At 35.2% G+C, this 16,247-nt stretch overlaps 2 long non-coding RNA genes across 2 annotated transcripts; both read right to left on the reverse strand.

Moving 5' to 3' along the window:
* Window positions 1–6,929: 6,929 nt before the first annotated feature.
* Window positions 6,930–10,750, reverse strand: LOC133801290 (uncharacterized). Its single transcript, XR_009876812.1, has 3 exons — window positions 9,243–10,750; window positions 8,247–8,310; window positions 6,930–7,086 (listed from the first exon to the last, which is right to left on the reverse strand). It is a non-coding gene; the product is annotated as an uncharacterized LOC133801290 (long non-coding RNA).
* A 1,368-nt stretch (window positions 10,751–12,118) lies between these two features.
* On the reverse strand, window positions 12,119–15,886 carry LOC133801291 (uncharacterized). The gene is made up of 3 exons (XR_009876813.1): window positions 15,057–15,886; window positions 14,061–14,124; window positions 12,119–12,900 (listed from the first exon to the last, which is right to left on the reverse strand). It is a non-coding gene; the product is annotated as an uncharacterized LOC133801291 (long non-coding RNA).
* Between the last annotated feature and the right edge of the window lie 361 nt (window positions 15,887–16,247).

Here is a 16,247-nt window from a genome sequence, read left to right on the forward strand (position 1 = left end):
GAACCAGATTTTATTAAAATTATAGAGAGTGTTTACAACTGTGCATTACACGTTGATTCTAGCTAGTATATACATATATATATATATAGATCTTCTATATAATAAGTGTGTAGAAAACGGAAATTCTTGGTTTTAACGGTTTTTTATTTTTTTAATGTTAACTTTAACGGAATATTCTTATATTTAACAGAATATTCTTATATTTAACGGTATTTTGTAAACACTTAAACTTAAATAAAATAAAATAAATAATTAAAAAAAATTAAAATATGATATTTTTGAGATATTTTACAATGATAATTATTTAAAAATAATAAATAATTAAACAAATTAAAATATGATATTTTTGAGATATTTTTAAATGATAATTATTTAAAAATAATAAAATCATTTTATAACTTAAATAAAATTTAATTAAACTTAAACTCACTTATTAGAATAATATCATATTAAATATATAATATAATGTACTGTCAATTAGTAACAAATTGTTTTTGAAAAATACTAGCAAAAACTTAAATTTAAAATCCACCTATAATGTTTAATATTACATTAAACATATAATATATAATCTCTTGTTGTTACTCCCAAATTCAAAAACTAGAACAAACATAAACTTAAACAAAAATAAATAAATTATTTAATTAAAATATGATATTTATTTGAAATTTATATGACATTAATATAAATTTAATAAAAATAGTTAATAAATTCTATAAATAAAACTAAGCAAACATGTATATTGCACATTGCTTGTATATAGTATATATATATATATGTAACACCCCAAACTCCAAGGACCGTTACAGTATGCCTTATAAACAGTGCTAAACTCGCTAATCGAGTCATTTGGCCAAAATCGTTTAACTAAGTATGATTAGCAGTTTAGGGATTAAAATTTTTGGTTAAGATATAACGTTTCATTAGAACGTTTACTTTATACATTGGGATCCCAAAAATATAATTTCAGAGTCTATTACAAGAAAATATTTACAACAGCCGATCTAAGCAGCAAAACAGGGCTTAACCCTAGTTCCTCTTTCAACCCTCGGCCGTGGCGGTCGAGCAGCTGCATATGTACACATCGTCACCTAAGCTCTCCAGCTCAAGGATGGTCCAGCTTTCTTTTGCCTTTACCTGCACCACATAGCACCCGTGAGCCGAAGCCCAACAAGAAAACTTAATATGCTCATGACCAATAATAACATGTCATCAAATCATAAGGCACACGCCTAGCAGATATAGCCCTATTCCTGCAGGCAAACAAATCCACATAAAGTTGAGTATAACACATCAACCAATGATCGTAATAATCATCCAGGGCTTTTAGCCCAAAATATAAGAGTGATAGTTGTACTAGTCACTGAGGTGGGTTCCGTTCCCAATAGCCATGTGACTATAGGGTCACCGGGGCTTATAGATAAGTGATCATTTCACTAGCTTAAACAAGATAGGTAACTGGTGAAATAGTCACCAGCATAAACCTGTCGAGTAGATAAGTGATCCTTTCACTAGCTTAAATAGGATAGGTGCATGATGACTAGTCACCAACATAACCTTCCTCATGAGCATAGAGTCATAACCATGGAACTCTGTTCCCTAGCCATGTGACAAGCTGTCACCTAGGCCTTTGGCCTTGGCTCTGAGTAACTAGTCTTAGACTAGACAAACGCTTATAAGTTTCATCGACCTTAGGGTCGATCTAGCATTAATACCCCATATAAGTCATTCAATGCTGATATCGATTAGATCTAATCTTCATTCGGCCCTGCGTTAGGGACGCTTATGCCGTTTCTGACTCTTAGGTCAGTGATACACGACCAATGTCGATTCTGAACAGTTGGTACCATACACAAGTAAGCAATGCCACCAAACATATATTATATATCCAATATCCGAATACAGGGCATTCAATATGCTTACCTAACAACTACTAGCACAATTAAGATCATGCATAAACACAGAGGCCCAAGCTCTGAACAATCTCATACTCAATATTCACGGCATGCCCTAATCACATGTTTCTCGTGCATCATATGCATTACACTTAAACATCCAACATGCATCAAGAATAACCATGCATGTCACATATACACAGGGTGCAGTTTTCTTACCTCCGGTTCAAGCGAGAATTAAAATAAGAACGACCCTTGAGAACGATCGATCCTAAATCCTTTAGCGGCCACCCAGTCATAACCAAAAACAATCTCTGATTAATGAAAATTAACAAAGATAGGGTCTTGATCTAAACCCCACTCCCGGGACCTCGAAACATGCCCACACGGTGATTAGATTCGATCCCGGACCTTAAGGATTGAAACCCCGAGCCAAAAACCCTTAAAAACACTCAAAACGGGGTTCTGAAGAAACAGGGTAGCGCTACAGCGCTAGCGCCCCAGCGCTCTTCTCAGAACCACAAACCGCCCCAAAATATCCTGTGTAGCGCTATAGCACCCTCTGATGGGCATTGTAGCGCTACCCCCAGACTGAACCTCCCCTGAAACCTCCTTCTTCGACTCCTTCAATTCTAACTCGATTCCAATGCTTCCAAATCCAATTTTTGATGCCAAATGAACCCAAAAACCATCCTCACATGCCCCAAGCATCATAACCCCAAGAATCCTAGCCAAAACTCCAATCAATTCCCAACTTTCCAACTCAAAAATCAGCTGAAACTTAACTAAGAAAACAGAGTAAAAGCAAGAGTTCTAGTGGCTAAAAAATCACCTCAATCTCAGCAACACACCCTCTTCAATGGTGGAGCATAACCCTAGCTTTGTTCCTTGGCTTGATTCCTCAAAAATAGCTTGAAAATCCAAAGAGAAATGGAGGAGAAAAACCAACGGAAGAGAAGGAAAGCAACACTCTGTTTTCCCCTTCTTTCTACAGCCTTAATGGCTGATATACATCTCTAAGGGTGAAAAGACCTAAATGCCCTCAAGTCTAAAATAAAGCCTTAACAGCCACCAAGGGCAAAATCATCCTTTCGCACCTATTTCGTTAATCATAATTAACACCCTTCAATTCCCGCTATTCTCAATATTCTCAAACACCAATAATCCATATCCCATTACCCTTTAATTCCCGGTAATGTTCTAACCATTAAAATCACCCCAAGACTCACCCCGAGCCCCGAACTTAAACCCGTTATGACCAGACCGAACTCTTGCATTTCATGATCGTCTCATGCCGAAAGGCTGGAACAATTCCACATATAATGTGGTACCATTCATAACTCACCCACATGCACGAAAATACACAATCACGCCCTCAATGAGCCAAATTACCAAAATGCCCTTATAATTATAAATACGCCCATATGCATGCATTTATCATCATATAATAATATAATTCACATAAACATGCATATGATCACTAAATAACATCATAAATCAATTATGACCCTCCCGGCCTCCTAATCAAGGTCCTAACCCTTATTAGGAAATTCGGGGCATTACAATTATCCCCTCCTTATAGAAATTTCGTCGTCGAAATTTACCTAAACAGCCCGGAATAAACATTCCACACAACTAATTCCATTTTCCCCAGGTCATTCTCTTGACCTCACTGTTTCTATAACATTACCTTAACTCAAGGTACAATCTGTTCCTCAGAACCTTATTACTTCTGTTACAATCTGAACTGGCTATTCCTTACCGAAATACTTAACCGCAACCTTTAGATTCTTATGACTCAACTCATGAGTTCATTTAACCCATGTCCCCTGCATGGAAATACATAACACACTATATACAACTGACAGTGCCAAAGATAAGATCGAACCAAAGTCAACCTAATCATTCCTATCCAGGATTTAAACTACCAAGATAATCTAGGGCTTAACTTGCCCTTAACTCCTTACCTCTTTCCATGGTGATACTTTAAGGAAGATACATTCTCCTACTTGGAATTTCACATTCCTACTTTTCAATTCAGTAAAACTTTTCCATTTATTCTGCGAAGTGAGCATCCAAGCTTCAACCTCTAATAATCCCAATAGCCCCCTGAACCAGCTCAGGATCCAGATATATATATTAACTCATTCATCTTATAAGATGTTCTTCCAATAATAATTGGATAACCCTCTCTCTCTGATTTACCATCAGTCTGAGAGTAGTAAACTATATTGAATTCCATCTATATACTCATTGCCTTCTTAACCCTTCCAAAACCTGGAAGTCGCACTAGAGTCTTCATCTGATAAGATAAACCTTGAGTTTCATGAAGGCACTCTATTCCTTTCTCACATAGGAATCTGAATACTGATCGGCTGCATTACTTATCCTTACTGATAGAAATAAACTCACTTGGACTACTGGTTCATCATGACTCAATGCCAGCTCACTAACCTGGCAATCCCACCGCGAAACCCATCGCGATGCTCTCTTATTTCCTTTATAAAATACTCAAAGGCTATCATGGCCTCGCCGATTCCTGACACTCTGATCTGACTCTCTAACAGGCTAAGAACTTTACCACACATCTCATTACATCCATTTCCATCTCAGGCCATCACTATAAAGCTTTCATATCTTGTTACATTTCCATGATGCCTGAATGAAGAGAATAGAAGAATAGCACAAGATTCATCTAGAATCTCTCAATTAATTTCAGTGTCCATCGGATCCCAAATCCGATCTCTATATCACAATAAACCCATATCTGACACTGTATAATCCTTAGCTAACCCAGCTAAGACATTCTCCTCAATCTTCCTATCTGTGGTTCACTTAATCATCTTTCCTTTTTGATCTTCCCTGAGATGGTAATCTCAAACATAAATCTGGCCACCTGGCCCACCAGAAACTCTACTCTAGTTCTGGTCAGATCCTTTACTCAACACGTTGCATAGGCAACCACTTTTCTCTATTACTGAGGTGTCATAACAACCTCCAAACTAATTCTGATCTACAAGAAGACTCATAATTAATTCCCAAGGCACCTGCAATATCTTTACCACCCAAGGAAACTCTTGCTCGTAAGGTATTCCTTGATCTTGGCAAATCTTCGCAGAGAAAACATCACACTACCATCGTCCAAGACGATCACAATTCCATTCAAATAAACCTTTGAATGCTCTGTACATCTGATTCACAAACACTTGGCATTAAAAAAATTCCCAATACATAACTCAGCACTCCCTGTGTCCTTACCTGATACAAACAATCCTTTATTTATCCTTTTCCCTGATCTCTAACTGGTACTAACCAGATCATAGATCCACCTTAAAGAATACCATATTACTCATTAACTAGGCCTTTTATTCTTACAACTCTGCTGAGCCATTCAAAACAGTGCCTTAAAACTTGAATCCATCGCTGGCACCAAGCCTTGGAAACACATCTAGAACTCACAAACCAATCTAATCTATCTTGACCCCACTGGCACAATCTAAGTGGTATCCACCACACTAGCTAAGAGCTCCATGCGTCTCTCTGCCATAGACTCTAGCTCTCACTACAGATGTCATAAACATATCAAATCCATGCACAGTGCCAATTATCACAGGCTTCCCACTCTCAAGCCCAAGAGATACTACACTTTTCCTTGCCATGTAAAATTTCTCCATAATTACTTAACCAATCCATACCCTGGATCAAACCAAAGCCAGACATGACCAGCTTTATCAAAGTCACCAATGAGTCCTTCCATAATAATTCACCCGATCTCTTAAATTACCAATACAATATCACTTTTCATCATAACATAACCATATGACTTGTATATCAACTTTATACCTCTCTGTATGCAACAAGTAAAGGATAACATGGCAGCAAATCAGTCAGCACAAAATAAAGATCAGAACCAAAAACTGACTTGCCACCCCCGATGAACTAGTCTCGGTCTCAGACTCTGACTTCCTCGGAATAAACACTCGAGTTGGAATCGAGCTGTCTATCCCATTTTGCTCATGATTTCTTAGCCTTGGGCAATCCTTCTTGAAATGCCCAACCATGCCACATGCAAAACATGCCCTCTCTCGGCATTCTCCCAGATGACGCCTCGTGCACCGACTGCATATTGGACGAGTCTTCCAGCTTTCACTCTTGCTTGCTCTAATAAGTGGAGATACCACTATCTGAGCTCCGTGCTCTCTGGCACTCTTCTTCTCATCTTTTATGCTCTCAACAGCAAGAGCCTTCTCTACCACCTGAGCATAGGTAGAGACTTCATGCACTGGGGCAACTTTAATGCCCTGAGCTATTCCAGGATTCAATCCCTGAACAAACTTTTCCTTCCGAGCTACATTTGTGGGTACCATGTCTAAAGAAAACTTGGCCAACCCATCAAATCTGCTAACATATTCGGTTACTGTTGCCTTTCCTTGAACAAGATTCAGAAACTCATTCATCTTAGCAATCTTAGCTACATCACAGTAATATCTTTCATTAAACAGCTGCCTAAATTCTTTCCTATCCATCACAGCTGTATCTCGTGTCTGGGATACTACTTCCCACCACATCCGGGCATCATCCCGCAATACACATGTAACACAGAGCACCTTATCGTGACCTACGAGCCCTATACTATCAAGAATGGAACTGATCATGCCCATCCATTGCTCAGCTCTGAATGGATCTAGGCCTCCCTCGAAGACTGGAGGATAATATTCCTGGAATCTTCCACAGAGAAATTCCCATCCGCTCTCAACCCTAGGCTGAGCCAAAGCTGGTGCCACTCCTGGCACAACATAGGAAGAAGTGCTCCCCAACAGATTCCGCTGTTGCTTCAAACACCTGATCTCTTCCTCATGCCTCTGCAATCACGATTGCAAATCTGCAAGCATCTGCTGAAAATTCATAGGAGCAGATGAAGAACTAATGTAACGTCCCTAAGGTAGGGTACGTCTGCCACATACTCGTAATTCTAGGGTTTACGAGTATGTAAGGCACTTGACCAAAAGAATTAAATAAAATGATACGAAGAAATACAGAAAAATTTAAAACTTTTATATAAACTTATTAGAAGAAATTATTACACGTATGAATACTTTAAATTTAAGGCAGCCATATGAAAACTCTAAAACCATTATTGCATTGCTACTGAGTCCGTGCTCCACAAGTTGCTCAACAGCTAAAGCCACACCTGGAAAAATGTTGGAAAATAACATAATGAGCTAACGCTCAGTAAGCAAATCTCATGCATACACATACACATGAATGTCGTGAGTTTGTAGTGCACATATACTAATATGCTGACTTATATACTTATGCATTTCATTTATTGCTCATGCACTTTCAAACTTTACTTTTATGCTCTTTCTTTTAGTTTCACATTTTTATGGGCCCAATATCACTTGTGCACACTGTTTGATTCAGCCAATGCCTGCAGGGCTTGTTACACATATCATATAGAATCCCATGGGTTCTCCTCCGGCTAGCCATCATCTCAGCTAGGCTCATCATAACACTCATTTCATCGTTGCCATAGCTGCCATACTTATTACACATATGGAGGAGAAAGACGGAAACATGGCAAACATATCTGAATGGTCAACTCTGACCTAGCCCACACTAGTGGGCAGCCACTATAAGTCTTATAGACTTCCGTCTTCTTTACTGAACTTACTTGATTGCTTCATCAAAACAGTGGCACCCTTTTTAAACATCTTATTATCACTTTGCTTAAGCCTTGTGTCATTAAAATGTTTAACTTTACATAAGACTTTTCAAGACATTTCATAACTTTTCTCATATTCATATGCATGGTCTTATATCACATAATAATGTATCACATAACTGTACATGCCATGCATACATGCTGATGCTGAAATGCCAATGTTCGTGTTCATGACTCATGTTGATGGTATTCAATCAAGGCATTGTATCACATCTCATATAACTCAAAACATCTTTAGTCATAATACATGAAGCTTTGGGTTGGTGGCGTTGTTATACCTTAACGTAGAGCTATGGCTCAGGTCTAAGGTTTCCAGCCTAAAAACTTAAACGCTTCATATATCATAACATATAACAAATCATGAACATAGAGTAATCCACATATCCATCAACATAAGAACACATACTTGCACATAATTCATATCATTCTTAACCAAGTAAGACATCTTTCACATATCACAGAATTCATCAATTACATATCACACAACACCCTTATGGTGTTCATATAACCATTTTTCACATACTTATCATATGCATCATCATCATACCATACTTAACTCATCAGATGTACACAATCAATGTAGTCATGCATCTTACACTTAAGCACAAAATGTGAGATTTACTTACCTTAGGTCCTTAGCTTATTTTAAAATTCCTCACCAAGAGTCAATCAATCAAATCCATACAAATCCTATTCAAGGCACATCATTTATTAAATTCTATCAAAATCATAAATATACACTATTGATAGTGTATATTAATAATACCAGAAACTATATAAATGATAATAATAAATTATTATCAACGTAATGCAAATAACTCTTCATATAAAACCATGCTTTAAACCTTGCTCATAAGATAATGTACCCTTATGATAATAATAATAATAATCCCAACAAAAATAATAATTATCGTCTATAATTAAACTTATTTCGATATTAATAACAAAATACTTCAATAGCAATACGTATATGGATGTATATATTCAAATAGTCATTTTATAAAAGAAATCATATTTTTAACATAAAGTTGTAATAATCAATATAATGATAATAATATAAATATAAATATTTATATTATTATTAATTAGTCATAATATCAATTCCAGTGATATAATAAATATACTTTCTCCAAACTTCACTGGTCTTACAAATATCAATAACTGTAAGAAACTAATATTTGATATTATTTTAATATTCAAATATTAATATACAATAATAATGGTTAGATAATAGGTTTACTATAAATCATACTTTTCATATATATATATATATATATATGAATCTGTATTCTTGATTTACTTAACAAAATAATAACAATAATAATTAAAATTACTTAATCATAATAATTTCCATATTAATATAAAATCAATTAAATATGTATTTTTATACTTTATTTAATATCTAATATTTTCTAGAAAATTAGACAGCACAACGGCTATAAAGTGGACAATTCCAAAATCAAAACCTGTATAAAAAATATATATAATCCCAGACAGCCAGTAAATTACAGAAAATAGTCCACATATCAATAATATATAATTATATACTATAAATACACATAATAACAATTACTCTAATCAATCACAATTAAATCACAATATATAGGTTAAAGAAATTATACCAAAATGATCGGGTTCCACAATAAGTCAAACGATGATTTTCTGAGACTCAAAACGTACTTCGGAACCTCGAACACTAAGTTTCGACCGTCGATCTACGGTGGATCGCGGTGGCTCGTGGTGGGCCCACCACCCAACTATGGTAGATGTAGGAACAAGTTATTGGGTTTTGAAGCCCACAACACGAGGAGCACGATGGTGGTGACGGATCGGCAAACGGATGCCCGAGGTGGCCGAATCGCAACTTTGAAGTCGCGGGGTGGCCGAACTTAAATCGAGTGGTTGAGGCGTTTAATCGGCGAGTGAGCTCTAGATTCCCGCGTTGGTCGATAGTTCGGAGGCCTCTGAATCCAACGGTCCGGCGCGTGGCTAAAAATGGTGGCCGGAAAGTACTCCTGCGTCGTCGGCAACAGTAATACGCAGAGGAGAGAGAGAGAGAGAGATAGAGAGAGAGAGAGAGAGAGTTTCTGAGGAGAGAGAGAGAGAGGGTTTCTGAGGAGAGAGAGAGAGGGGCTCGGGTAAAATGAAAGGCTGAAGCCTTTTATTTTATTTTATTTTTTTATTTATTTATTTTTAAAAATTACACTTGGACCCAAAATACTAAAATTCTTTTCAAATAAGCCCTTTAGCCAAACTTTCTTAATTTTATAAAAATCCCCAATTAAAATTATTTGACATTTGGGTCCAATACTTGACTACTCAAGTTTCTCTTTCTTTAATCTCATTAAAAACATAAAATCATATTTTAAACACTATTTTTCCATTACTATTTCTTAAATTTGTAAAGTTGTACATTTTATGTATTAAAACTTTGATTTATAATAAATAAATGTATTATGAAAATGTTGGATATTACAATCCTTCCCCCGTTAAAATAATTTCGTCCTCGAAATTTCAAACTAAAATTTGATAATCGGAGACAATAACTACCATTACAAATAAACAGAACAACATTTCACAGCATAAGATTTTATACACAACACTTACTTTCACCCCGAAAACAAAACTTATTCCTGACTTCTTGTAATCCTTATCATATATAAAAAGGCGAGGATGTGTAAACACCTCACATGAGGACTACAATATAGATAGAAAGGAAATAAGCTATAACAATAGTATAAATTACAATGAATGTATACGAAAATACAAACGAATCCTCATCATCCATACTTTTGAACACAAACCACATAACGTAAGAAGAGAAAATGACCATCATCATGAAAACATCCTTGATCTTCATGTCTTACAGTCAATTTTTTTTTTTTTTTTTTTTTTAAGCAGATGCAATTGACTGGTTATACCTTGATAATAGATGCTAAATTGAGCAACAAGTTTGTTCAATAGAAAGTTTTTCGACATAAAAAAAATTGGATAACTAGAAAACAATTATATAGCCGATGAAGATTATTCTTTAAAACCAAGTCTCTGTGAAACCCTTTCGTTGTCAAAACCGACTTCTTGCCCTGAATGAGAAATAGTGAGATAGGCCATTCATTAGGTACCAGTTCAGAAAAGCCTAACTCTCATTCTTTCTCTAAGAAAACATTTAAAAATCAAAATTGTTTCCAAATGTATAAAATAATAAAGGGCATATTGATACTATGCTAGAATGCAAATAACCGTGGCCACTCGGAAATTCACACACTTAGCTTAGTATCCCTTCATTGAATAAAACATGGGATAAGTCTTGACTGACCAATCCACCACTTCATCTACGAAAACGAATAATTCTCACATGTCTAATAAGTTAGACATGTCTCATTTCAACACCTATACCAATAATACTCAGTCATCACTTCACACAAGTAATACATTATCTTACTTTCGGGATAAAACAGCTAATATACTATAATTTAATCGCCGAAAGTAATTCACACTACATAGTAATTCAGTAAATAACATTTATCACCTCGATTCATTCAACAATTTACAAATTGTTTCCATGTTCAAATCAGGATCGCAAAATCAATAGAAGTGATTTCCATGTCGACAACATCTAATAAGTTTGACTTTCATCATCAGAGAGGATAGCGTAACACATTGAACAAGATAAAATCTGTGATATCTATCTTGAAAACAAACAAATTCAAGGATCCAATGACCCAACAGTTCAACACATTTTTCTATAAATAAAATTCATCACATACACACTAAAACACAATCAATCTCAAGCTTTTGAAAACCAAATCATTATTACTTCCGTCCATTACTCAAGCTAAGCAACCTATGGCATCCTCATCATCTCAGCTGAACTTAGACCTAACTTTAGCTTTACCTGAGCCAAATCTTCCCACTATCGAATCTTCACCACAAATTTCTGCACCCCTACCACAGCTAATGGTGTATCCTACGGTACACATCCCAGAACGAAATACTCAATTTCCCAGAGTTTGGCTTCCCAAATTTTATTCTGATACTGGCCTTGTCACGGTGGAGGATTCAGCTATGCTCGATAAAAAGGTGGCCATTAGTATAGGTCAAAGCATACTCACCCCTAAAGACCAAATAATTTTATCCCATAGGTCAGACCTACAAGCTGTAAAAGATTCCTTAGTTCTTACCACTCAGGCGGCAGCATCGGTCTCAAACCTAGGCCAACGGGTTCTTGCAAGAGAACAAGAGGTTGACCACTTGAAAAGGTATATAGAAACACAAAAACAAGAGATGATAACCATTAGAAATGCCAACAAGGCATTGACTCGAGAGAAGGAGAAGTTGGTTAAGGAGAATGGGACTTTAACTACACTTCTTGCTAACTACTCAGTCGATATGAAGGAAAAATTTCAGACACTGCAAACTACTGGGGAGACCCTTAGAGTTGAACAACAAAAGTTGATTGACGAGGTAGAACGTGTCCAAAACCCCAATCCTTAATGTATTATGTATTTTTTTTTTTTTTTTTTTTCTATATATTACTACTGTTTCACTAAAGTCTCTTATTGTGTGTGCTCTCAGCAACAACCTAAAACTTTGCTCTCCAAAACACTAACCTGACATATTAACCCTTAACACACTAACTGGACTAATAGGTCACTTTCAAAGCTTGAGAATATCAATTAACAATCCAAACATCGACATCGATAAATCATCAATTATTTATCACATCAATAATAAAGGCATGCATTCAGATAAATAACAAACTTCAATTTCTCTACCGTGCATGAGAATATTCATTTAATCCAAACTCATACTTATATCATGGAAACTCAAACACACAATGAGTTTCTAATACAATTATACAACATCATTAACATACATTAACTAAAATATGGATAAATTATACTAACCATTAACGTGTGGCTTGTCTTGTGGCGGAACTCAGTAGCATTTCAGATCCCAAAATCTAATAACATAACGAGTATACGACATCTACAAACTCAAAGCTCTGATACCATTTGTAACGTCCCTAAGGTAGGGTACGTCTGCCACATACTCGTAATTCTAGGGTTTACGAGTATGTAAGGCACTTGACCAAAAGAATTAAATAAAATGATACGAAGAAATACAGAAAAATTTAAAACTTTTATATAAACTTATTAGAAGAAATTATTACACGTATGAATACTTTAAATTTAAGGCAGCCATATGAAAACTCTAAAACCATTATTGCATTGCTACTGAGTCCGTGCTCCACAAGTTGCTCAACAGCTAAAGCCACACCTGGAAAAATGTTGGAAAATAACATAATGAGCTAACGCTCAGTAAGCAAATCTCATGCATACACATACACATGAATGTCGTGAGTTTGTAGTGCACATATACTAATATGCTGACTTATATACTTATGCATTTCATTTATTGCTCATGCACTTTCAAACTTTACTTTTATGCTCTTTCTTTTAGTTTCACATTTTTATGGGCCCAATATCACTTGTGCACACTGTTTGATTCAGCCAATGCCTGCAGGGCTTGTTACACATATCATATAGAATCCCATGGGTTCTCCTCCGGCTAGCCATCATCTCAGCTAGGCTCATCATAACACTCATTTCATCGTTGCCATAGCTGCCATACTTATTACACATATGGAGGAGAAAGACGGAAACATGGCAAACATATCTGAATGGTCAACTCTGACCTAGCCCACACTAGTGGGCAGCCACTATAAGTCTTATAGACTTCCGTCTTCTTTACTGAACTTACTTGATTGCTTCATCAAAACAGTGGCACCCTTTTTAAACATCTTATTATCACTTTGCTTAAGCCTTGTGTCATTAAAATGTTTAACTTTACATAAGACTTTTCAAGACATTTCATAACTTTTCTCATATTCATATGCATGGTCTTATATCACATAATAATGTATCACATAACTGTACATGCCATGCATACATGCTGATGCTGAAATGCCAATGTTCGTGTTCATGACTCATGTTGATGGTATTCAATCAAGGCATTGTATCACATCTCATATAACTCAAAACATCTTTAGTCATAATACATGAAGCTTTGGGTTGGTGGCGTTGTTATACCTTAACGTAGAGCTATGGCTCAGGTCTAAGGTTTCCAGCCTAAAAACTTAAACGCTTCATATATCATAACATATAACAAATCATGAACATAGAGTAATCCACATATCCATCAACATAAGAACACATACTTGCACATAATTCATATCATTCTTAACCAAGTAAGACATCTTTCACATATCACAGAATTCATCAATTACATATCACACAACACCCTTATGGTGTTCATATAACCATTTTTCACATACTTATCATATGCATCATCATCATACCATACTTAACTCATCAGATGTACACAATCAATGTAGTCATGCATCTTACACTTAAGCACAAAATGTGAGATTTACTTACCTTAGGTCCTTAGCTTATTTTAAAATTCCTCACCAAGAGTCAATCAATCAAATCCATACAAATCCTATTCAAGGCACATCATTTATTAAATTCTATCAAAATCATAAATATACACTATTGATAGTGTATATTAATAATACCAGAAACTATATAAATGATAATAATAAATTATTATCAACGTAATGCAAATAACTCTTCATATAAAACCATGCTTTAAACCTTGCTCATAAGATAATGTACCCTTATGATAATAATAATAATAATCCCAACAAAAATAATAATTATCGTCTATAATTAAACTTATTTCGATATTAATAACAAAATACTTCAATAGCAATACGTATATGGATGTATATATTCAAATAGTCATTTTATAAAAGAAATCATATTTTTAACATAAAGTTGTAATAATCAATATAATGATAATAATATAAATATAAATATTTATATTATTATTAATTAGTCATAATATCAATTCCAGTGATATAATAAATATACTTTCTCCAAACTTCACTGGTCTTACAAATATCAATAACTGTAAGAAACTAATATTTGATATTATTTTAATATTCAAATATTAATATACAATAATAATGGTTAGATAATAGGTTTACTATAAATCATACTTTTCATATATATATATATATATATATGAATCTGTATTCTTGATTTACTTAACAAAATAATAACAATAATAATTAAAATTACTTAATCATAATAATTTCCATATTAATATAAAATCAATTAAATATGTATTTTTATACTTTATTTAATATCTAATATTTTCTAGAAAATTAGACAGCACAACGGCTATAAAGTGGACAATTCCAAAATCAAAACCTGTATAAAAAATATATATAATCCCAGACAGCCAGTAAATTACAGAAAATAGTCCACATATCAATAATATATAATTATATACTATAAATACACATAATAACAATTACTCTAATCAATCACAATTAAATCACAATATATAGGTTAAAGAAATTATACCAAAATGATCGGGTTCCACAATAAGTCAAACGATGATTTTCTGAGACTCAAAACGTACTTCGGAACCTCGAACACTAAGTTTCGACCGTCGATCTACGGTGGATCGCGGTGGCTCGTGGTGGGCCCACCACCCAACTATGGTAGATGTAGGAACAAGTTATTGGGTTTTGAAGCCCACAACACGAGGAGCACGATGGTGGTGACGGATCGGCAAACGGATGCCCGAGGTGGCCGAATCGCAACTTTGAAGTCGCGGGGTGGCCGAACTTAAATCGAGTGGTTGAGGCGTTTAATCGGCGAGTGAGCTCTAGATTCCCGCGTTGGTCGATAGTTCGGAGGCCTCTGAATCCAACGGTCCGGCGCGTGGCTAAAAATGGTGGCCGGAAAGTACTCCTGCGTCGTCGGCAACAGTAATACGCAGAGGAGAGAGAGAGAGAGAGATAGAGAGAGAGAGAGAGAGAGAGAGTTTCTGAGGAGAGAGAGAGAGAGGGTTTCTGAGGAGAGAGAGAGAGGGGCTCGGGTAAAATGAAAGGCTGAAGCCTTTTATTTTATTTTATTTTTTTATTTATTTATTTTTAAAAATTACACTTGGACCCAAAATACTAAAATTCTTTTCAAATAAGCCCTTTAGCCAAACTTTCTTAATTTTATAAAAATCCCCAATTAAAATTATTTGACATTTGGGTCCAATACTTGACTACTCAAGTTTCTCTTTCTTTAATCTCATTAAAAACATAAAATCATATTTTAAACACTATTTTTCCATTACTATTTCTTAAATTTGTAAAGTTGTACATTTTATGTATTAAAACTTTGATTTATAATAAATAAATGTATTATGAAAATGTTGGATATTACAACTAATACCCTGGTTGTAACTCCCAGCCCCTGAATAACTACCACCAGGTCTCATTATCTGCCTTGGATATAAACCTGCTAATTGAATCTGCAGTCAATAACTTGACCCATTAATCATGATGAGCATATCAAGAGCTTTCCCCCACGGAATAAATCTTACCACACCACAATCACAAACCACTTGCAGTCCTAAAACATGCCCATGGCATACATACATCAATCATGATCCCTGCTCTTCCAACATTCACACCATGCCTCCAACTCCAGCATGCAAATATCACAATTATATCTTCATGGAGCAGGTAATCATATGATCACATTCATATATATATA

Source organism: Humulus lupulus, chromosome 9, assembly GCF_963169125.1.
Source record: "Humulus lupulus chromosome 9, drHumLupu1.1, whole genome shotgun sequence".
Classification (NCBI taxonomy): domain Eukaryota; kingdom Viridiplantae; phylum Streptophyta; class Magnoliopsida; order Rosales; family Cannabaceae; genus Humulus; species Humulus lupulus.